At 48.8% G+C, this 21669-nt stretch overlaps 1 protein-coding gene across 4 annotated transcripts in view; it reads right to left on the reverse strand.

Annotated features, from left to right (window-relative positions):
- Positions 1-5047: 5047 nt before the first annotated feature.
- Positions 5048-21669, reverse strand: part of PARP16 (poly(ADP-ribose) polymerase family member 16) — a 71466-nt gene continuing 54844 nt past the window's right edge. The window contains exons 6-8 of one of the 4 annotated variants that reach the window (XR_010946233.1): positions 18213-18352; positions 5539-5878; positions 5048-5386 (exon numbers count right to left, since the gene is read on the reverse strand). The gene's annotated coding sequence lies outside the window, so the exon portion shown is untranslated. The remainder of the gene's footprint in view (positions 5387-5538; positions 5879-18212; positions 18353-21669) is intronic. The other 3 variants (XR_010946231.1, XR_010946232.1, XR_010946234.1) reach the window with 3 other exon arrangements.

Consider the following 21669-nt stretch of genomic DNA (forward strand, 5'->3'; position numbering starts at 1 on the left):
TGCTGATCCCCTGCATGGCCCCGGCCCTGGCCCACCTATGCTGGCCTTAGCACATACCCCAAGCTCTCTTAGGGCCACAGATCACCTGGCCTCTCAGCTGGGGGTGCTTGGTCAGAGTTGGGCAACTACTGAGCTTCTGTGGCCCCTGAGGGAGCACTCAGGGAACCTCAGAGGGACAAGGGACAGAGGAGTGGTGGGGCACAGGATGAGAGTAGTTCTTCCTTACCCCTGCCTGCTTCCATTTGGGTACCTGCCTATACCCATTGGACCCGAGAGGAGCTCCTGCATGTGGATTCTCTGAGATCCTGCCAGATGCTCATATGTGCGTGTGTCTGACTTTGGGTATGGGTGCCACCAGCAGTGCCTTACCCATAGGTGGCACAGGCAGCTGCTTGTGTTCCCAGACTTCACCCGCCTCCCCTGCAGCATGAGTTTGCCTGTCGTCACAGGCAGCAGTTCTGTAACTTCAGCGTGTATTAGAATCCCCTGGAGGGCTTGTTAAAACACAGATGCTGGGCCCCTCACCCTGACTCTAGTTCAGTAGGTCTGAGGCGAGGACCGAGACTTTGCCTTTCTAACAAGCTCCCAGGTGATTTTGATGCGGTTGGCTAACAGACCACACAAGGAGAGAGTACCAGGTGGAGGCAGAAGATGGGGAGGGGTGAGCCAGGGAGACAGCAGGAGCTTCCAAGGCCTGCCTCATGTCTCAGGCTCATCTGGCCTGGGCTGGGCTTTCTGCCTCATGCAGGGCCTGGAGATGGAGGCCTGGCCCGTGTGGCCCTCCACACCAGTGTCAGCTCACTCTTTCCACACACCCTCACTGAGCGCCTGTTTGGGGGCAGGCTCCAGGCTGGGCACTGGGAGGCCATAGGGAGGAGATGTATCCATGCATTCAGAGGAAAGAGCCTTGTATGGAAATGATCCCACAGTGTAGCCGTGCACACTCTTATCCAGAGAGCTGTGTGTGTGTGGTTGTGTGTGTGTGTGCCTGTGTATATGCTGTATGTGTGTACGTCTGTGTCTTTCTCTCTATGTGAATGTGTGTGTGTGTGTGTGTGTGTGTGTGTGTACAAACAAGGGTTTAGGAGCTCTGTTTCTCTGAGCATCATCCTGGACAGGAGCTGTTGGGGGAGAGGAGGATGGTGGAGGAAGGATGTTGAGCAGGGACAGCCCCTAAGCAGATCTGGGGCACGGAGCTGGTTTGCTTTTCCTCTTGGAGCCTGGTCTCCCTCCTGGCCCCCAGCTTTTGGCCCATAGATCCTGTAGTAGACCCAGTCCCGTCCAATTACTATCAGAGCCAAGCCATGAAGCAGCTTTAGCCTGAACTAAGTGAAGCCCCTGAGAACTCTGCTGGTCCATGGTCAGACAAAAGCTGAGCCACAATAGCCTGATCAAAGAACAGGAGAAAAACAAGAACTTGGGAGTCAAAAGCCTAGTGCTGGCTCTGTTGCTAATTTTGATGTGTGATCTTGGACAAGCAATGACCCAAGTGACCCTGGACCTCAGTGTCCCCACCTGTGTAACAGGAGTTTGGACTGAGTGAGCTCTGAGGCCCCCACCAGCTCTTACAAGATTTGATAAGATGCTGACAACAAACACTGCAGAAAGGAGAGAAAAGAAGAAATGACAGCTCCAAAGAATCTCACCAGAGGTCAGGAAGGAGGCCCGAGAAGCTACCTGACCACAGACTCTAGATAAGAGAGCAAGGTAGACAGGAAAGCAAGGTGGGGAAAGGTAAACCAGAGGACCAGAGGTCAAGGTCAGTGTAATCAGCTGCTTTCCAAGGTCTCTACTCTATGGAATCCCAGAGTATGTGAAAGAGGTCTCCCCAGCCTCCCAAATGCACCTCTCTCTTCTCTTTCTGTAGTGGGAGGAGGGAAGCCTATAAGGTGAGGGCTTGGCAAAGTGGAGCTCCTTAGGCCATGATTCCTGCCTAGGTGTCCTTGCTTGGCCCAGAACTCACACTGAGGCCCCATCTATCCTGCCCCAGTGGCCAGAGGGTATTGTCATGGTTGGCACAGGCTGAGGGACTGTGAGCTAGAATCCCTGGGTTCTGATTACAGCCCAGCAGGTTGTGTCCCTCTAGCTCATGTCCTCCCACCTCCCCCATCAAAGAATCCCTTTCTGTCGCCAAGTGGGGCTAAGCTGTGAACTGCGCAGGGCTAGATTGGTGGGATCTGAGCCCGCTCCCACCCGGTGCTCCCAGAACTCCTTTGAGGGAGAGGCTGCTGCTCTCCTTGGCCAGGACCTTAGGATAGTCAGGGCTTGGGAGGCAGCCACAGATCTGGACTGTCCAGGGCCTGGCCTAGATGGGTCGGCACCAGCCATGAGTGGCCACCTGGGGCTTCTGCAGGCCAGGCTAGTCTGCTGCAGCTCCAAGCCCCGGCTTGGAACACACTGAAACCCATCAATCACTTCCACCCCTATCCAGGGGATTGAGGGGCTTGGAGCCATGTTTAGCCAGGCCAACTGTGACCCAAGCCTAAGGCCAGGGGTCCCCACCCTGCTGAGGGGAAAGGAGCTTGGGAACACTGGGAGGGGTCTGACATGATGCCGGTGGCTCCAGAGGAAGGTGCTGTGTCTCTAACATGCTCTCTGACTACCACTCCCATGCTCCCATCATTGCCCCCCTGCGGCCTGAGGGGGCTTTGCAGGCCTGGGTAGGGACAAGCCACTAAAGATCCCTGGGGACTGGAAGACTTGACTGTAGCTCTGAGTAACCCTCAGGGGCTGCTGACCCAGTGTGTATGGGAACCTAGACACCCAGAGTCTACGGGAGTGGGAGAGCTCGCTCTCTGACCCTGTTGTTCTCCTCCCTATCCTAGATACAGTCTGTCACTGTTCCAACCCAATGCCTTTATAGTTTTATTCCTCAGCTTCCCATCTTGAAATACAGCCCTTCCTCCCCTCCCATGTGAGTGTCCCCCACCTTTCGATGCCCCATCTCAGTCTCCTCCCTCCTGCCCTCTCTGACCACCCAGGCCCACCTTGACTATTCCTTCTCGGGTCTCAGATGATAATGTTCACCATCCTGTAATACACAAGGCACATTCATGGTCACCAGCTCATCTTCAGCCTCACAGTTGATCTGCGAGGCAGGGATGACCACACCCATTTTATAGAGGGAAAACTGAGGCTCAGAGAGGTGAAGTCACTCAGACACAGTAGGTCTTCAACTCAGAGTCGCCCCTGGGAACCGGTGACCTAGTGTAGACCTTGTCCTGGGGTGCCCTCAGCTCAGAGAAGCCACCATGGAAATGACACTCCAGCCATATGCTCCTCAGCGAGAACATACTAGAACACGCTGGCTCTGCCTGCCTGGCACATACACCCTGCTTCCCATACATACACTAATTTCAAACATGTCCCCATCTAACGTGATCCAGCTATCTATCGTACTGTGGTGGATTAAATATGGCCACAAATTCTTTGCAGCTCTCCCGTTAAGAGGTGGAGTCTCTTTACTCACCTTTGACCTGGTTTGGCTTTGTCACTTGCTTTGAACAAAGGAATGACAGAAATGACACTCAAGAGACTTTGCCGCCTCCACTCCCCAGGAACACGGTCCTGAGACCACCATAGAAAGAAGTCAATCTATCCTCCTAGAGGATAAGAGACCACATGAAGGAGAACTGAGGCCCCCAGCCAACAGCCAGACATGTGAATGAGGCCATCTTGAATTTTCCACCTCAGCAGTTGCATAAGTGAGCCAGGTAAGACCAGCAGAGGAATGGTCTAGCCACCCATAGAATCGTGAGAAATAATAATCATTGTTGTAAGCCACTGAGTTTTGGGGTGATTTGTTGTACTGTAATAGATAACTGATATACACACTAAGAGTAAAAGATCTTTCAGTTGCAAGAGACAAAAGCACAACTCAGATTGGACTATGCAGGAAAGGAAACTGATGGTTGTCATAACTGAAGTCCTGGGAAAAATTGGATCCAGGGACTCAAACAATATCATCAGGACTGCTCTCTTTCCATTTCTCAACTGCTTCCTCTGAGATGGCTTTTTTCCCAGGGAGGCTGTAGCCTGTGTTTTCCCAAGTTGGCTGCAACGATAGCTCCCACTGCGTGTGTTCTCGTACAAGGTGACTGCCCTACTCTGCCATCAAGAGGTAGAATCTAATTTCCTTCCCCTTGAATGTGAGCGGGGCTATGACTTGCTTGTAACCAGGAATGAGGTGAACTTCTCAGGCTAGGTCAGAAAAAGTCATGCAGCTTCCACTTGGATGCTTGCTCTGGGGAAAGCCAGCTAACTACCAAGAGACCACCAAATCAGAGAGGCCTGGTGTAGGTGTTCTGGTGGGTAGTCCCAGCTGAGCCCAGCCTTCCAGCCCTCACATCACCAGTCACGTGAGTGTAGCTGTCTTGTACCCTCTAGGACAGACCAGCTCATTTACCAGATGGATGCCACTGAGTGGCCTCAATCAAAGTCATAAAAGGCAGAATGGCCCAGTCAAGCCCTACCTGAAATCCTGACCTACAGAATTCAGGGGATATGATAAAATGATTATCATTTAAGCCACTAAAACTTGGGGTAGTTTGTTACACAGCAACAGTAACTGGAACAGATGCCATTCCCATGTATTATCTTCCAGAAGCTCCAGACTCCCTTCTAGCACATCTCAAATCTCCAATGGAAAAAGCATGTCTCTCCCCCCATTGTTCCAGCAGAAGTCCTGGGAAAGGCTCTCATTGGCCTATTCCTGACCCAGTTCCTGTAACCATGTGGGTGGAAAGCTCTGATTAGCCCACTTCCAGAGGTAGGGGTAGATCATCCCACTGGAATCACATGGACTGATTTTTCTCAAAGGAAAATTGTGGTGCTGTCACCAGAAGTAGGAAGAACGGATGCTAGGAAGTAAAAAGTGACACGTACGCACCTAAAACACAACCACAAACACAAGCACCCCTTTCCTAGTAGGAGTCAACCCGAAATGTCTAACTACTCACCTTGATACCAGTAGTTGAATCCTGATATCAAGAGACCACTTTAACAGCTGTCAACCTCAGCATTTGCACTCCCTTTGTTCTGCTGCAAACCTACCCATGTATGACTTCCCCTCACCCTGTAACCACATCAACACATCCCAGAAGAGTTGAGCAAAGCTGAGCAACTATAATAACAACTCCAGCTTGGAAAATGGAAGAAAAACAAAGAAACCTTCAGAACTATGTAAGCCACATGGGTTGCTGCACGCACCGCCGCCTGACAGTCAGCACCTGGTCTTGTAAGGGTGTGCTTACCCCGCACAGGTTGTAGGTGGGAGCAGATTCCCTGAGAATGGGCCATGGTCTGGCAGATCCCCCAAGACATGTCAGGTAGAGCCCTCCACCTTGCGTAGTGTGCTCACCGTGGTCATCACAGAATGCTCTTCAAGCTTAAAAAAAAAAAGGTCACCTCACTGTCCCTGTGGTGACTCACCATGGTCACAGCCTTGAGTTTACATCTTAGTGTCCCCACGGTGCCCTGCTGTTTCTCAGGGACACCCACACTCATGATTTTGTACAGGATTACTGGGTGCACACTTACCAGGGAGTCATCGCAAGAGTGTTCACACTCCCCTCCTGGACTAGTCACACTCAGTGGGATGTGTTTGCCCTGGTGGTTCATCAGGCTCGCCCCAAAGCATCTACCAGACTCTGCTGCTTGCTTCCCATGACCCGGGGCCTCTTTTCATGACTCCCCTGAGAGGCCCCAGGTGGCTCTGGCTGTAGTATGGCTTCAGCTCTGACCACGATGCTGGCAGCCCAGAAGAGCCTGCAGTCGTGATGGGGGTGGCCTCAGTCAGGGGTGAGGTGAGGCGGATGCCAGGTAGTTGTCCTCTCTGGCTGTGCATCCCTGGGACCCGTGGACGTTTAATGGGCTAGAGCTGTGGAAAGTTGAGCGTAAGGATCTCTTTCCAAGCAGGATCTTTCACCCACACAAAGCCTGGGCCATAAACATTTGGGACTCCAGATGGCCCGGATGAGCAGGCAGGGAAGGGGAAATGGAGGTTAGAAGGGCCTTGGTGAGCAGGCTTAGCCAGACAGGGTGGGACAGAGGAAGAGAAACAGACATGGGCCTGCACAGACCATTCTTAGTGGGTTGGCTTTTTGTTCCCAGAAGCAAAGCAGTGTTCAGGGTGGCCGAATTGGGGTGTTTTTCCCCCCAGGAAAACAAGAGCTTTGAGGACAGAATGTTGGCCAGTGACAGGGAAGGCAAAGAAAGGGAAGAAGAAGTTTGAATCCCACTTCCCATTTTTAAAAATTGGAGCACGATTGTCATTCTGTAGAAGTCACCCTTTTGAGTGGAAAGTTCTATGATTTTTGACAAATGCAAACAATCTTATAAACACCATCACCATCAAGATACAAAATATTTCCATCACCTCAGAAGCTCCCTTTGTAGTCAGCCCTCTCCCCGATCCCTAGCTGCTGACCACCACTGATCTGTTCTCTTTCCCTGTCATTTTGCCTTTTCAAGAATGTCCTGCAAGTGGAATCCTCTAGGTATGAGCGTTGGTTTTTTAAAAATATTTATTTATTTGGCTGCATCAGGTCTTGGTTGTGGCATGCAGGATCTTCATTGCGGTGCACCGGCTTCTCTCTAGTTGTGGTGCATGGGCTCTGTTGCAGTGCACAGGCTTAGTTGCCCCGCGGCATGTGGGATCTTAGTTCCCCGATCAGGGATCGAACCCGCATCCCCTGCATTGGAAGGCGGATTCTTAACCCTTGGACCACCAGGGAAGTCCCTGGTAAGAGCCTTTTAAGTCTGCCTTCTTTCACTTAGTATAATCATCCATGCTGTTGCACGTGTCAATAGTTCATTCCTTTTTACTGCTGAGTAATATTCTATTGTATGGATGTGCCACAGTTTCTTTTTCTGTTCACCAGTTGAAGGACATTTGGGTTGTCTCCAGTTTCTAGCAACTACCTTTTCACTATGGATATTTATGTACAGGTTTTTGTGTAAACAGGTTTTTCATTTCTTTTGGGTAAATATCTAGGAGTGCGATTGTTAGGTTATATGTGAAGTGTATGTTTAACTTTATAAGAAACTTTCAAACTGTTTCCCAGAGTGATTTTTCCATTTACTTTCCAACCAGCAACATGAGAGTTCCAGCTGCTCAGCATTTTTATTAATACTTGATACTGTTAAAGTTTCATGTTTGACCGTTTTTAAGCCTTTCCCATGGTTGTGTAGTGTCTTGTTTTAATTTGCATTTCCCTGGTAACCAATGATGTTGAGCAGCTTTTCATACATTTTAAAAAAAATAAATTTATTTATTTTATTTTTGGCTGTGTTGGGTCTTCGTTGATGCGTGTGGGCTTTTCTCTGGTTGCAGTGAGCAGGGGCTACTCTTCATTGTGGTGCGTGGCTTCTCATTGTGGTAGGTTCTCTAGAGCCCGGGCTCTAGGTGCGCGGGCTTCAGTAGTTGTGGCACGCGGGCTCAGTAGTTGTGGCTCATGGGCTCTAAAGCACAGGCTCAGTAGTTGTCGCACACGGGCTTAGTTGCTCCATGGCATGTGGGATCTTCCCAGACCAAGGCTCAAACCCGTGTCCCCTGCAATGGCAGGAGGATTCTTAACCACTGTGCCACCAGGGAAGCCCCCAGCTTTTCATACTCTTATTTGCCATTTCTATGTCTTCTTTGATGAAGTGCCTGTTCAAATATTTTGCCCATTTGTAATTAGGTTATTTGTTTTCTCATTACTGAAATCTGAGTGTACTTTATATATTCTAGATACAAGTCCTTTATCAGATATGGGGTTTTTTTGTTTTTTACTTTTTGGCCACAAGGCATGTGGAATCTTAGTTCCCCAACCAGGGATCAAACCTAGGCCCCGTGCAGTGGAAGCACAGAATCTTAACCACTGGGGGCTTCCCTGGTGGCACAGTGGTTGGGAGTCTGCCTGCCGATGCAGGGGACGCGGGTTCGTGCCCCGGTCCGGGAGGATCCCGCGTGCCGCGGAGCGGCTGGGCCCGTGAGCCATGGCCGCTGGGCCTGCACGTCCGGAGCCTGTGCTCTGCAACGCGAGAGGCCACGGCAGTGAGAGGCCCGCGTACCGCAAAAAAAAATAAATAAATTAAAAAAAAAAAAAAAAAGAATCTTAACCACTGGACCACCAGGGAAGTCCCTATCAGATATGTTTTGAAAATACTTTTTCCCAGTCTGTAGCTTGTTTTTCCATTTTCTTAACAGTGTCTTTTGAAGAGCAGAAGCTCTTAATTTTGATGAAATCCAATCTATCAATTTTTTATTTTATAAATTTGTGCTTTTGGTGTTGGCTCTAAGAAATTTTTACCTAACCCACAGTCACAAAGGTTTTCTCTAGGAGTTTTAGGTTTTACCTTTAGGTCTATGATTCATTTTTAACTAGTTTTTGCACATGGTGTAAAGTCTGTGAATCAAGGTTCCTTTTTTGCATGTGGATGTCCAACTGTTTCTGCACTATTTGTTGAAAGGAACGTTTCTCCACTGACCACCCCCCCCCTTTTTCTTTAACACTGTGGCTCTTCAAAGCATTGATGCCAGCACCCTAGAGCCTTCTCCATGCACAAAAGTCAGTAGCACAGCAGGAACAAATGCCTCTCTTGCCTGATCCCAAAACAGGACTGCTTATGCCCAAATAAGACACAGACTTTTCAGTGGAACAGCTCTTTTAGCTTTTACTTACAGCCCTTCTGCTCTCCCTAGGACTCAGACACAGGTCTACTGAGAACTGCCCCAGGAGACTGCTAAGACTGTCAAGCACGTTGCTGGATCCAGAACTGCCCCTACTCTCCGATGACTCTCAGATCTCCCTAGAGGCCCCTTGAACAGAGAGGTTCTGAATCCTCTACACCCAACTAATCAGCTCCCATCAAACAGCAGGAGAATGCCCTGAATAGGCAGCAGCTACCTTTACCTTTCTGGCTGCTTTTATCTGTCATTTTCATTTGAGCCTGCTCATAACCAGTGAAAGAGAAAGCACACTGTGCAAGGTGTACCAGACTTCTGCCAAGGCCTGGCTCTTGGGGACGCTTAGGAACTTGAGTCAGGCTTGAACCCAGGCCAGGCCTCCTAATTTCCTGCCCTCTGATCTTTCCATTTCCTCACAGTGGCCTCATACAGGATGGAGGAGAGAGTTGGCTGCTCTCTGGCACGCCAGGGAGATGAGGGGGCTCCTTAGCTGGTTATGCACTTTAGGGAACAAGAATGGTGACTCACTCAGGCCATTCTGAAAAAAAATGGAGGCTTGTTGTAAAGACAGCTGAAGTCAAGAGCTGGGCTGAGGCAGACCCCTCTCTCAGCCCCTCAGGCTGCCTGGTGTTTCTCCTGTGGGGTATGTGCTTCTCTCTATATGGTAGCTCTGCCTGCCTCTTGCTCCTCATGGGTCCACCTCCTGCACTTGCTTAGTTCAGATTCCACCAGGATCCACTCTGATTGGCTCAGCTAGTTGCCATCTCCATCCCTATTGGGTGGAACGATTCCCAAGAAGCCCACTTCACCAGTCACCTGCCAGTGGGTGGATGGACTGGGTTTAGGTCAGATGCTCAGCCTAAGCCAATCAGTGGCCCCTGTCAGTCAAATACCAGAGTAACAGTGCTTCCCTAAGTAGGGAGCAGTGGGTCTGCAGTTACAGCTAGATGGGGATCTGGGGTGTGGTGGCAGCATTAGGGTTACATGCACAATATGGGAGTTTATCCTCCTACCCAAAACAGGCAGACACATGCCCTGAGCCCTATAGCCCACACCACTCCCCACCTCTGAGCTGCCCCAGCCCCATCATTTTCCACTTAGCCCCACCCTGAGTTGAAGAGCTCTTTGCTTCACCTGGAAATGCTGTCTTCTTTCAATTGACTGTGAGCTCCTGAAGGGCAAGGCCCGTGCCTTATCTCTGTGTCCCCAGCACCTGGCTCAGTGTCATAAATTCATAGATCCCGAGAGGGTAAGGGACTTACCCAAGGCCATTCATGCTGGGAGGGGCAGAGCCACGGTGGCGCAGGTCTGCTGCTCCACATCTAGGCCTCCAGTAGGCTCCCCGGCATCTCACTGAGCTGTGAAGCTAGGGGACTACAGTCCGAGTTCTGGGTCTGGTGAGGCTTCTGGCTCTGCCCTGAGACACTGAGACATCCTCCCTTGAGGATGCAGGCCCAGCCATGACTCCTGACACCTGGGCAGCTCTGAGTCAGTTCTAGGGGTGAACGGCCTGCCCTGCTTGAGGGAGCCTCCAGGGGATGCTCAGAGCAGACCCACAGGCAGCCTGACCCCAGGTTCCCGAATGTTCCACTTCCCCCTACGGGCCTCATGATCCTCAAGGCCTGGAGTGGGAGAGGGACGCGGACGGGCAGGCTGACACAGCTGCTCCAGCTTTATGAGGGATCTGAGCAGCTTCAGCTCTCCGCTTGGGGTCACCACCCTGGGACCTTCCTGTGGCCCAGGCAAGGCCCGCTCACCCTGAAGACGGAGGCAGCCTGGGATTCAGGGTGTGGGTGGTCGAGCTGATCCCGCCCCACCCCGTGGCCTCCACTGCAGGGAGCCTGCCTCCTTTTTCTGAACTTTCTGGCCCTGGTGAGAACCTTGCTGGCACCCGTGTGCTTTTAATATTTTCCGTTCCTGGCTGTTATATAATATTTCACCTCAAAAATGCATCCTCCCCGTCACCAAAGGGCACGCTGTTCCAGAGAGGACCCGGCTGGGTGAGTGGACGTGATCCACCGCGTCCTGGGGCTTGGAGGAGGCCCAGTCCAGCGCTTTGGAGGAGGAGGTGGCAGAAATGTCTCCACATTTGTGGGGAGACAGGGCCAGCTCTTGAGTCAGCCCGAGGCCCAGGCTCCTGGGCCAGCCTGAGACCTCGTGGTCCCACTCGAAGCCCCCCTGGAAGCCCAGATCCACGGTCAGCAGGGGGGCCATCCGCCCCTCCCGTTTGGGACTCCAGTCCCATCCCTCCCACTTGCCCTCTGACCCCGGTCAAGTGGCTTCACTTCTCGGAGCCCAGTGTCCCTGCCTGTACGGTGGGGATGACGACAGTACCTGTCTTTCAGTGTCCTTGTGAGGCTCAAATGCCGCCCGTTTGGACCATCCGGGAGCTTTAAGGCCCACCCTGCGGCGCCCCTCCTCGGCGGTGCTGATTCAACCGGTGTGGGTGCGGCTGGGACATCGGTGGTTTTTAAAAGCGCTCAGGTGGGCTTCCCTCGTGGCGCAGTGGTTGAGAGTCCGCCCGCCGATGCAGGGGACACGGGTTCGTTCCCCGGTCCGGGAGGATCCCACATGCCGCGGAGCGGCTGGGCCCGTGAGCCATGGCCGCTGAGCCTGCGCGTCCGGAGCCTGTGCTCCGCAACGGGAGAGGCCACAGCAATGAGAGGCCCGCGTACCGCGGGAAAAAAAAAAAAAGCGCTCAGGTGATTCTCACTCGCAGCTGAGAACCGCTGCTCTGAGGGGAAAGCTCCTCCCAAGGGGACTCTTGCCAGGCGCCGGCTGCTGCTTTGATGACCGAGGGCGCCACACGCCCATTTTCCTGAAAATATGACCCCAGGGATGCCTGAGAGCCACTGTCGGGGTGGAGGGAGAGCACTCTGAAAAGGCAGGTGAGGGGTCCTGCAGGTGCGCCATGACTTTCCGAGCCGGCCCTGCCCACAGACAGACGCCTCTGAGCCACGGGCCCGTCCCGGCCACAGGCCGCGGCCCGGCAAACCTGCCCCGGTGTCCCCGCTGCTGGGCGGCCAGGTCCTCCCTAGGGGGACCCAGCCTCCCCTCCCCAGACACAGGCCCCGAGCCCGGAGAGTGAGGCTAGGGGTGGAGGGCACCCTGCTCCCGTCACCTGTCACTGCGGAGAAGGGCCGCGGCCACGGGAGAATGAAGCGAGCAGAGAGCCAGGTGCCTGCTGGGAGAGGCGGGAAGACCCTTGGGGGCCTTGGCGGGGAGAGCCACCTGCTTTCCTCATCCTGAGGAGAGGAGATCTGCAGAAGGTCCCACAGCCCAGAGGAGGAAAACAGCTGGAGAGCCGGGCACCTGGGGAGGGGGTGGCGGAGTGGAGAACAGCTCGCTTCTCCCGGGGACGCCTTCACCCCCAGAGCCGGCCTTGGACACAGGCAGGAGGACAGCTTCTCTCCGGGGCAGCGCAGCCCCTGCCTGGGGGCTTCAGCCAGAGTCCAGTTTCCCCAGCGGAGACCGGAGCCCTCGGCCTCCCCGGACCCCAGGTTCTCAAAGGGGCAGCGACCAGGCGGGGGGTTAGAGAGCTAGAGCCCCCGTGGGCGACTTCGGCCATGGGAAGAAGAGGCTGGACACCCTGTTCTGGGGTTGACTCACAGCCGGGGTCCCAGGCTCCTGGCCAGAGGGAGGGAAGGAGAAGGAGGGAAGGAGAAGGAGGGAGGTACAGGAGCGTGGTGCGAGGGCCCAGCACAAAAGTCAGGAAGGAGGAGGGGACAGCTTAGTTACCAGACTGGGGCCACCAGAGGGGCCTCAGGGAGTGCTCTCCTGCCCAGGTTTGTTTTCCAGCTGAAGGCACATTAAGTGTGGGCACAGGGAGGCTCTAGGATGCTTGGGCTGGGCTGTGGCCTCTAGCGAAGCATCAACAGCCTCAGCAAGGCCATGGGGAACAGGGCACTACCGAGCTGGAAAAAACTTTAATCCCAAACAAGCCTGCCCCCAGCCCCTGGCATCTACGGTGGAAAATGCAGAGGCTTCGAAGCCAGAAAAACTGGTTTAAGCCCTGTCTCCACCACAAATTACCGGTATTCATTCATTCATCCCACAAATATTTTTAGTTTCTACTGTGTACCAGGCCCTGAAATAGGTGCTGGGGGTACACAAAAGAATGACGCACAGTTCTTAACTTTGAGGAACTTACCCCATAGATAGGGAGATGAACCCGTAAACATAGCCCCATAAAACTAGATCACTGCATGGGTCGTGTAGACCACCTGTCTTGGGATCCCTCTGGGGCATCCTCCCAAGAGTGACTCTCGGGGAAGTCTTCCTGGAGGAGGTGGTGTCAGAGCTGAGTATAAAAATGAATGGCCATTGGACTAAAAGGAAGAGGAAGGGCACTCTGGGCAGAGAAGATAGCATTAGTAAAACCCGTATGGTGTGCTGGGGACAATGAAGAGTCAGGAGATGCTGGAAGATGCAGCATGCGGCAGTGTCTCTATCAAGGTTCTTAGTTGAGGGAATTCCCCTGGCGCTCCAGTGGTTAGGACTCCGCACTCCCACTACCAAGGGCCCAGGTTCAATCCCTGGTCGGGGAACTAAAAATCCCGCAAGCTGTGTGGTGTGGGAAAAAAAAAATTTTTTTTTAGTTGAGAGCAACAGAAACTCTCAACTAAGAATCTGACAGAAAAGAAATCCACTAAAGGGATGTTGGATCCCACACTCCTGAAAGCCTCAATTCAGAAACTCAAAGCTAAGCTCCTCAAACCCACCCAGAGACAAAGCAAAGTTAGCTATGGAGGGACCCCAAAGATCATTTTATCCAGAGTTCTTAATCTTGGGTCCATGGATGACTTTGGGGGAGCAAAAAGGCATAACATTTTGAATGTGTGTATGTGTACTTTTCTGGGGACAAGGTCCATAACTTTCATCAGATTCTTAAAGTAATCCATGCTATAGGTCAGGTTCTCCCAGAAGCAAATTCTGAGATGAAGATTCAGTAAAGATGATTTAGTAAAGAAGTGTTCCCAGGAGAAACCAGTTAGGGAGAAGGGGAAGCACAGGATAATAGGAGAAGAGAAAGAAGCCAGGAAAGAGTGCAATTTTGTGTGAAAACCCATCCTGGCTGGCAATGAAGTAAGGAATACTCAGGCCAGAAAGAAACAAAAGCTAGAATTGAGAGGGCAGTGGATTCTAAGCAATGAAATCAGCTTCTACCCTGAAGACACTGTTTGAACTTAGTGACCCTGAGCCTCAGTGTTTCAGCCTCATGGAAATGGGACATTTAGAAGAAGTCCATGCTTAAAACAATCACTAGCTGGGGGGCCTGAGACTACTTCGATGACAAGAGACTAATGGTGACTCTCCCCTTGGGGCTAGGCCTGGGACTGCTTTCCCTAAAGTAGGTACCTGAATAAGGTCAGGGGCTGTTAGGCAAAAGGAAGGGGGAATAGCCATTGAGTAGCCAAGCAGCAGGGCCTGCTTCACTGAGGGAAGAACTCAAGTGTATGAACTTGACCCAGAGGAAACATCTTAGTGCTTAGGGCAAGCAGGGCGAGTGGGAGGATGAAGAATTTGAACTCACTTCTGAGTCTGCATTCAGATTCAACACCTAATTTGGCCCACTGGACTCGTCTGAGTCCTACCAAGGGAAATAGTGTAAAGAAAAAAATGTAGGATTTCAAGGAGCAAACAAATCTGCTTTGGGAACTCATAAAGCAAAGAGAAGCATTTTCCCCTCCACAGGGCTCTTTGCCTCAACCAAAGCAGGAAAACGTAGGGCCACGGACATGCCCTACTGAATCAGGCTATTTGTGAGTCAATAGGAGCAATGGCCTGTGGACTCTCAGAAATACGTGGGTGGACCAGACAGTCTCCTCGCCTACCTCAGCAGGTAGATGCAAAGAATGGGTGAAATTTGGCGCTTATTGTTTCATTTTTAGTCATGTAGGTCCATTTGTATCCTAAGGCTATTGAGGCCTGGGGAGCCCAGGTTCTAACAAGAATGAAAAATATCTCTTGGACTTGGTAATTAGTAGATTCTTGGTAGTTTTAGAAAGAGAGGTTTCAGTGGGGTGATGAGGGATGAAGCCAGCTTACAAAGAGTGAGGAAGTGGACACATAGTTAATTACTCTTTGGAGAAACTTGGATGTGGAGAGGAGCAAAATGGTTACATGGTGGCCGGAAAGGGGAGGAGAGGATCCTTTTTAGAATGGAAGAGACTTGAGCAAGTTGTTAGGCTAAGGAGAAAGAGCGAAGAGAATGAGGTCTTATAGATATGGGGGCGAGTAAAGCTGATGGAGCAAGATCCCAGAATTAGTGGGGAGACTGGGATCCAGGAACTGGGAGAATTCGTAGAGATGGGCATCTTTCTCCAGCAGGGCTCAGCAAGCTAGCCAGTCTCAGGAGCACAGAAGGTGGGCTCCAGGCATGATACAAGGATGGGCTGAGCCCAAGAGGATAGGGATGCAAGGGAATCAGGGATACTGAGGAGGGAGGGATTCAAATGACCCTCCAGAGGTTCAGGCTGGGAAAGAAAGAAGAGTGATGAGAGGGGCTAAAAAGACTGGACCAGAGGTCTCCAGGAAGTTAAAGTCCAGGAGGAGATATAAGGGGATTAAGGTTGTCCACAAGTAGGAAGGTCAAAGGCTGTGTAAGGCAGTAGGATTTGACATTTAAGATTTCTGAGGAAGAGCATCTTACCCAAGTTATTTAACTTCTCCATGTCTCTCAGCCTCCCAATTTATAAAATGGGACTAAAATTCTCACTCATAAAAGTACTAAAAGCATTTTTTCTTTCTGGCAAAGCATATAATTGTGGTATCTGGGACATCCAGGCACTCAGTGTTTGTGCAAGGATGAATGAACATCTGTCACTTCCCCTCTATGGACCCCACTTTCCTAATTCTCACTGATTGTTTGCTTGATCTATCAGTTACTGAGAGAGGTGTGTTAACATCTCCCACTGCATTGTGAATTTGTTTTTATTTTGCTTTCCTTGATTTTTCTTTTTGCTTTATTTTGAAGTTATGTTATTAAGTGCATATAAATGTAAGATTATTCCATCTTACTGATGAATTGGACTTTTTAATCATTATGAAGTGACCCTTTTGTCTCTCATAATGCTTTTTTTTGTCAAAGTCTATTTTGACTAAAATTAATATAGATATGTCAATCTTCCTTTGCTTAGTATTTGGCAGATTTTTTTTCATCCTTTTTACTCTCAATCTTTCTGTATTATGTTTTAGATACGCCTCTATGAACAGCTGATAGGTGGATTCATTTGCTTTGTCTAGTTTGGCAATCTTTTTCTACTAACTGAAGCATTTAGTCCATGTACATTTATTGAAATACTGATACATACACACACATACATTTATATATATGTTTATGTGTGTACGTATATGTACTTTACCTTATTAATTTGTATTTTTCCTGCCTTTTCTCGATTTCTTTTTCTATTCTTTCTTGTTTTCTTGATTAGTTTTTCTTATTCCATTTTTCTCCTTTACTAGTTTGCAAATTATACCTTGTTTTTTTTTTTTTTGCTACTCTTAGGGGTTATACTGGAAACTTTAATATGCTTATTTTGCCTGTCTGAAGTTAACCAGTATCTTCTATTTTTTCTTAAATAAAGCAAGGACGTTAGAACTAATTCTAATCACCCCCCTTTTAGCTTATATATTACTTTCATGTATTTGAATTTTATCTTTTTTTAAGCTTACAAGACATTGTTAGTATTGTTTATACAATCTTTGTTTTTACTCATATAGATACCACTTTCTTTGCTCTGCAATCCTTCTTGTCTTTAATTCCTTCCATTTGGAATCTCTTTCTTTCTGCCTGCTGGTGGCAAATATGTTTTTGTTCATCTCATCATGTCATTATTTTTTCTTATTCTTAAAATATCTTTTCACTAGTTTTAGAATTCTTGGTTGACAGTCATTTTTTCTCAGCACATTGAAAATATAATTCTACTATCTTCCAGCTATTAAGAAATCAGCTGTTTTAGTCTAATTGTCACTACTTTGAAAATAATCTGACCTTAAGACTTTCTCTGTCTTTGGTAATCTGCTTCACTATGATATGACTACTTGTGGATTTCTTTTTATTTATTCTTTTGAGGATTTCAAGATTCTTGATTGCATGAATTGATGGATTTCTGGATGAGTCTCAGCCACTAACTATTCAAATATTACTTCTGTCCCATCATCTCTCTCCTCTCCTTCTGAAACCTCTGATTATATGTATTTTGGACCATCTCACTCTATCCTCCATGTCTTTTAACTATTCTTTCATATATTCCATCTTTTTATTTTTCTGTGCTGCCTTTTAGAGAATTTCTTTAGGTCTTTATTCCACTTATAATTTTATTGTGTCTGATATATTCAATTGTATCTAATCTTCTATTAAATACAACCATTAAATTTGTAGATTTAGTTACAATATCTTAAATTTCTAGAGGGACATTCTATTTCTTGTTCAAATATACTTGGTCCTTCTTCAGAGTATCTTGTTCCCTGTTCAAGTTTTTAAGTTTCTCTTCTACTCTTTCAGCATTTTAAACATAGTTATTTTATACTATTTGATAATTCCAATACCTTAAGTCAGCGTAGACTTGTTTCCATCATCTGTTGTTCCCTTGCGTGTTTCGTGATCTTCAATTAGGAGCTACTATTTCTTTGGAGATTTCTCTGTGGGAATTCTTGAGGCCTGGGGTGAAGGTGGGTTTTTCCAAGAGGGTTTGCGTTTGATTTGCCAGATGCTTATGGTGTTAACCAGACTGGGCCCAATTTAAGTTAAATGCTGGACTGAAATTTTTCAGACCACCTAAGTAGTGTGAATTTGGGCTTCAAATGACATAGGTATGGCTTATATTGTGAATTTGCAGGGGCTATTTTATTTTCTCCTGAGAAAAGGGAAATTAAGATGGGCATTTTTCTTTTCAGTCTGTTGGGATGTGGTGGTGCTTCTATCTGGTTCATTCATTCACTGAAGTCCCAATCTTATGTGAGGACGGTCTTATCAGACTTCCAACCTTAGACGAGGCTTGAGTTTCTTGCAGTAGTGTGCTGGAACTGGTTCCTACCAGCTCAGAAGAACCAATATTTAGGAATTTCGCAGTTCCTGGTACCATTGAGAGCTTGAAATTGGCTATGGTGAGATTATTTACACTGTGGAAATCAGCAAACACTAAAAACAGGGTACTTTGTTTTGTTGGAGAGCCAGTTACTAATATAACACTGGTTTCTCTCATATCACCCCAGCCCATACGACCAAGTTCAAGTTTACTGAGTTAAAAAATAAAAATGATAAAGTTTCAGTTGTGCAAGATGAAAAAGTTCTAGGAATCTGCTGTACAACATTGTGCTTATAGTTAACAATACTGTACTGTACAGTTAAAAATTTGTTGAGGGTAGATCTCACTATATATATATATATATATATATATATATATATATATATATATATATATATGTATGGAGAGAGAGAGAGAGAGAGAGGGAGAGAGAGAAAGGGTGGGTGGGGGAGGGAGGGAGGGAGAGAGAGATCTCCACAATATAAACAAACAAATAAAATAGCTCAACTTACCTCTTTGGATTCTTGAGTTTTTTGGCCTGGGTATTCCTCACTTTCTTGCCAGCTCATCAGTGCATTAAAAAAAGTTGGGTTTTTTTTCTTTTATCCAGAATTGTTTGCAGAATGAAGCTTATTTACAGTACCTCGTCCACCTTTTTACGAGAAAATGAAGCGTTCTCAGTTTCTTCACCAGAAATTGAGATCGTTGTGCTAAATCAGTAGTTCTTAACACCTTGGAGACACAGGCTTTTAAAAATTTTGATAAAAATTAGAGCCTAGAGACCCTTTCCCCAGGAAAATACACACACAGAGGAAATGTGTGTTTGCTCCCCTGAAACCACGCATGGGCCCAAGATTAAGAATGCCCAATGACATGAATGCTCTCTGAGGGTCTTGCCAGAGCTAACTTTTGATGGCCCCGCCATGTTCTCAGCCTTGAGCAGAGTTTCTGCGAGTCTCCTCTTGGCTAAGTACAGGGAGTACAGACTTCTGGACTGGGGCTTCCAGGATCTCCAGGGCCTCTTGGGGAAGGAAAAACTGAGAGCTGTCGACAAAACTTACACCGAGCTAAAGCACAGGCAATATTCCTTCAACCAGACCTCTCCACATTGACTCATTCAATGAGTACTTATTGGACCCTGTTCTAATCTACTGCTATGTAACAAATCATCCCCAAACTTAGTGACATAATAATAACAACAATCATTTACTTTTTCATCTCTCACCATTCTAGGAGTAACTGGGCTCAGCTAGAGTTGCAAGGTCTCTCATGTGGTTGCAGTCAGATGGCAGCTGAGGCTGGAATCACCTCAAAGCCTCCCTCAGCACATGTCTGCCAGTTGATACTGGCTGTTGGCTAAGTTCTCAGTGGGGCTTTTAACTGAAACACCTACATGTGCCCTCTCTGTGTGGCCTAGGCATACTCACAGCATGGCAGCTTATTCTGAAACGGAGCATTCAAAAAGAAATCAGGCCAGGAGGAAACCATATTACCTTTTATAGCCTAGCCTTAGATGTCATACTGCATTGCTTCTGCCACATTCTGTTAACTAGATGCAAGTCATTAGACCAGCCCATATTTAAAGGGAGGTCAATTAGACTCTATCCCTTGCTGGGAAGGGTGTCAAAAAATTTGCAGACATGTTTTAAAACCACCACACACTCCTTCTGTGTGCCAAGCAGTGGACAAGGCACTTGTGATAGAGTGGTGAGTTATACAAACCCTCCCTTATGATCTAAACACTAATAAAATAATATTACAAATATGTACATAACTGTAAACTTTGACAGTGCTATGGAAGATGAGTAGAAGGAGCCATGAGAAATTGTATTACACATTAGTAAGACCTGGACCAGGGACCCAAGGATGAATTCCCTGAAGAAGAGACATCTGGGTTGAGATCTGAAGCATTAGTGGATGCGAACTTCATGAAGTGATTTGGAGAAGAGCCTTCCAGGCAGAGGAAACCATAGGCCATGGCCCTACGACAGGAGGCAAGGTGACCGAGAGGCAGCCAGCGTGTCTGGAGGCAGATAGCAGGGGAGGAAGGTGTGAGACAAGGCTGCAGAGGTGGGCTGGGGCCAGACCCCTGGACTTTGTAGGCAGGTAAGAATACTTGTCTTTGGCCTAAAGCTGCAGGAAACTGTTGAAGGGTCACTCACTGGAGCGTGATATCAACAGATTTGTAATCTAACAGTCACGTTGGCTCCCGCGTGGATGGCCCCTGCCAGATGCTGAGTCAGGTCTGGAAGGGTTGGGAAATTCTTTTTTTTTTTTTAATTAATTTATTCATTTTAATTTTTTTTTTTTGGTTGCGTTGGGTCTTTGTTGCTGCGCATGGGCTTTTCTCTAGTTGCAGCGAGCAGGGGCTACTCCTCATTGCAGTGCGTGGGCTTCTCATTGGGTGGCTTCTCTTGTTGTGGAGCATGGGCTCTAGGCATGCAGGCTTCCGTAGTTGTGGCACTCAGGCTCAGTAGTTGTGGCTCGCAGTCTCTAGAACGCAGGCTCAGTAGTTGTGGTGCACAGGCTTAGTTGCTCCACAGCATGTGGGATCTTTACGGACCAGGGCTCAAACCCATGTCCCCTGCATTGGCAGGCGGATTCTTAACCACTGTGCCACCAGGGAAGCCCAGGTTGGGAAATTCTTGTGTGCAGTACTTCCCCTCTCCATGACACACTCCCACACACATGATCAAGCTAACAGCAGCCTCAGTCCTAAATCTCTAGCTTAGGCTTCTGCGCCCTATACTTGACTTCCTTGGTCCCTCTTCCAGGCACAGGAAGTTCTGCCATCTTGCATTACTCAATTAGTCACTCCTTTAGTCTGTCAGCCTGTTGGTACAGTGGGTTGAATAATGGCTCCCAAAAGATATGTCCACCTGCTAATCCCCAGAACCTAAGAATGTCACTTATTTGGGGGGGGAAAAAAAAGATCCTTATGAATATAGTTAAGTTAAAGATCTCAAGATGAGGAGATCTTCCTTTTTTTTTCAATTTGTGGTTGTGCTGGGTCTTAGTTGCGGCAGGCAGGCTCCTTAGTTGCGGCATACATGTGGGATCTAGTTCCCTGACCAGGGATCGAACCCGGGTCCCCTGCATTGGGAGCACGGAGTCTTAACCACTGTGCCACCAGGGAAGTCCCCTGGGGAGATCATCCTTGATTTTCTGGGTGGATGCTAAATCCTATGACAAACGTCCTTAGAAGAGTGAGGCAGAGGGAGATTTGAAGTGGACAAGAGAGGAGAAAGTAAGTGACCACAGAGACAGAGATTGGAGTGATGAGGCCTCAGGTCAGGGAATGCCAACAGCTGCCAGAAGCCGAAAGAGTCACAAAATGCATCGTCCCCTGGAGCCTCCAGAAGGAGTACGGCCCTGCCGATGCCTTGATTTCAGCCCAGTGATCTGATTTTGAACTTCTGGCCTCCAGAACTGAGATAACAATCTTCTGGTTGTTTTAAGCCACCGGTTTGTGGTAATTTGTCACAGCAGCGATAGGAAATTAATATGGTTGGGTCCTGCTGTAGCTGTTCCTTCCTGATGAGCTTTACTGGCTCCTTCAGGGAATCTCCAAGTGTTGGAATACCCAAAGTCTCAGTTTTCAGCCTTCTTCTTTGTCTATTCTCTCTTCCTATGTGATCTCATCCATTCACGTGGCTTTAAAAGACCATTTATTGGACTTGCCTGGCGGTCCAGCGGTTAAGACGTCCAATGCAGGGGGTGTGGGTTCGATCCCTGGTCGGGGAGCTAAGATCCCACATGCCTCATGGCCAAAAAACCAAAACATAGGGCTTCCCTGGTGGCGCAGTGGTTGAGAGTCCGCCTGCCGATGCAGGGGACACGGGTTCGTGCCCCGGTCCAGGAAGATCCCACGTGCCGCAGAGCGGCTGGGCCCGTGAGCCATGGCCGCTGAGCCTGCGCGTCCTGAGCCTATGCTCCGCAACGGGAGAGGCCACAACAGTGAGAGGCCCA

The sequence above is a fragment of the Pseudorca crassidens genome, chromosome 1, assembly GCF_039906515.1.
Source record: "Pseudorca crassidens isolate mPseCra1 chromosome 1, mPseCra1.hap1, whole genome shotgun sequence".
In the NCBI taxonomy this organism is placed as follows: Eukaryota; Metazoa; Chordata; class Mammalia; order Artiodactyla; family Delphinidae; genus Pseudorca; species Pseudorca crassidens.